A 2833-nucleotide genomic window follows, 5' to 3' on the forward strand; every position below is an offset into this window, starting at 1 on the left:
GTTTTGAAACGTGATTTTGTACACTACAACAATGTTTTCGAAGGAAACGAAATTAAAACGCGAGTATAATTTATTCCTGAAATATATACGAAAGAGTTAATTCGTGTATTAATTTGGAATTTCTCGAAAAAACTTTGAAAATTTTTTTTTCGCATTGCAAAAAATCAACAATTCGAGGATTTTAATAAGTTATTGGAATTTTACGGTTTCTCTCGATTTTTAATTAAGGTTGTTATTAGAACTGGAATGAAAGTGATTTTTATTCTTATTTGATCTTGAAATTTTACTGAGTTTACGATCAATTTATCGTGATTAAATTGTAGAATATGATTGAAAAAAAAATTAGAAAAAAATATGAAATTTACGGTTCATCAACGTCAGTTAATCTTACCTTAATTAATTCTGCGTCCCTTTCTGGCATAGCTAAAAAGAAGCGGTTATTAAAATAAAATTAAAGTTAACCGATGATGAAAACGATAGTCAAAAAATTTTCTATAAAATGATGTATGGAAAATATGACGCATATTGATTATGCAAGATATATTCTTTATTTTTTACTATTTATAATTTTCTTCTCACGCAGAATTATGTTTTGAAATTGACGATCCTACATTTTTCGTAAACTTTTTTAAAATTCTCTTTTAAAGTGCAAGGTGTATTCAACATCGTCAACATTCTCTCAAAACACCGCGATTAATCAAGCGCACTAAAGGGCGCAATTCCAGAGGTACTAGAGAGATTCTCCCACAATTGCCAAATAAATTATCGCTGACGAGATATACGAGGCAGAAAAGAAAACGTGTCTATAAATCTTTTACGCGTGTCACGCGGTAATCAATTCGACGAGCCAATCTAACACGGGAAACGAGAACGCAATGAACATGCACGCCGTAATAGTTTCGGCGCAAAAATCGGATTTGATTTTTAGCAGTTGTCTCGTAAACTCCATGTCCATTAAGACATCATCTCCATATTCGAAGTTCGAACTTCCTGCTATCGCGCGTTTTTGCGCTATTTCTATGCTAATCCATTATCATAATCACGATCATTATATTGGAGAGATTTAATATGTGATTGAAAAACGATTATATCATACCGCTGTACTGTTTTTACGTTGTTGTGTAATTGCTGCTAACAACTAAACTTAAACTTGGAACTAAATTCTGATGTCAAATTTTTTTACGATATTCTTTATGTGATTCGCATATGCGAAAGCGGAAAAGAAAAAGATTGATTTATTATTCTTTGTCTGTTCGATGAAGTATCCAGCGCAGAAGAAAAATATCTATTGCTAAGAAAAGTCATTATTCATTTTACTTTCTTTCTTTTAAGAAACGGTTATCTTTAACAAAGAATATTTTTGTATAATAATCTTAAAAATATACTTATTACAAAATTTATTAAAACAAAATTTATTATTATGTACTCAGAACAAGAATTTATTTTCTTTTTAAGAATATTATAAAATAGATCGAAGAAGCGACTTTACATAATAAAGCAAATCGAGTTGTTTTAATTCAATAATCTTCTTTTAAAGTATTAACTATTAGGTGTCTTTTTTTGAATAAATTTGAATAAATTTGGTTATAATGAACTTAAGTATGCTGTACAATTTTGCTGATATAATGAATTTTTGAAGTAAGTACTTAAAACAAATAATTATTATTTGCATATAATATATATTTTTCTGTGCAATGGGTACGTCTCTGTTTCTATATCTTTGCTGTATGCTTCGAGTTTTCCAAATATGCCGAGATTTCGATATATTTGCGTATGCGACACATAAATTACGGGACGTTGCGTAACCGTATAAGCTGGACTTAATTAACAATGTAAAATCTTGCAACGATCCCTAACATGTACAGTGTCCGAAGCTCTGTGATTTATGTACAGCGAGGACAAAAACCAAAGTCTATACGGATGCTCGTTAGACCCATTTGACGAACGACAAAACATTCAGAGTTTTAAATTGACTATTTTGTTTTCCCCGTGATCACGAAATTTTAACAATAAATTGCACAATATATTAAGACTTTGTAAAAGCTTTACAAAGAAATTATTGGATAATTCGCAATTATAAGAAACAATTTATAATATATGCGTTAATTAAAATACTTTCTTAATATAAATAAAAATAAAAGAGGCTAAATGAAAAATGCTGATATTTTCTGCGTTTTATTTTATCAAAATAAAATCGCGGTTTATCGCGAAATAAAACCAACGCAAAGCATAATATATATTTGATTTGTGCGAATACAATTGGGGCTTTGTAAGTGAAAGGATGGGAAGCGAAAGGGAAGTCGAAAAAAGACAAAAGCTCCTTTCATTCACGTTCATCCATTTGTGGCGCAATGTGATTGCGGTGGGATCAGCACTATAGTTAACTGTTTTAATTAAAATATTCGTTTATATTGGTTATACTTTATTTAAACAAGATATTTAAAAATAAAAATGTACATGTTTATAAATATCTTAAAAATATTTATCATTTATTTACTACTCGCAGAATAAGGATTGTTTCTCGAGTATCTTTGAGAGAGAGATATATATGTATATTTCAGTTGCTCTATATTCTATATCCATGTTACCATTTAGGAAATCGTTTTTGGATTTGATGCATTTGCTTAATCAAAGCATTTGACCCCTGTATATACACAAGCTTATATATATAAAACTTCCGTTTCTGTTACAGTTGTTGTTCCTTGTTTACTAAATAAACTGCTTCTAGTTGCGAATGGCAGTTGATTCGCAATCCTTTCATCATGCATTTGTAGAAATAACAATTTGTGAAATGTAGAAAATGATAAGTCTGCTTGTAAATATATATATATAT

General features: G+C 29.5%; 1 protein-coding gene across 2 annotated transcripts in view; it reads left to right on the forward strand.

The window, feature by feature from the left end:
* LOC108689553 (putative mediator of RNA polymerase II transcription subunit 26) overlaps positions 1–2833 on the forward strand; it is a 92519-nt gene that overhangs the window by 23143 nt on the left and 66543 nt on the right. The window lies entirely within an intron of this gene.

The sequence above is a fragment of the Atta colombica genome, unplaced genomic scaffold, assembly GCF_001594045.1.
Source record: "Atta colombica isolate Treedump-2 unplaced genomic scaffold, Acol1.0 scaffold27, whole genome shotgun sequence".
Lineage (NCBI taxonomy): Eukaryota > Metazoa > Arthropoda > Insecta > Hymenoptera > Formicidae > Atta > Atta colombica.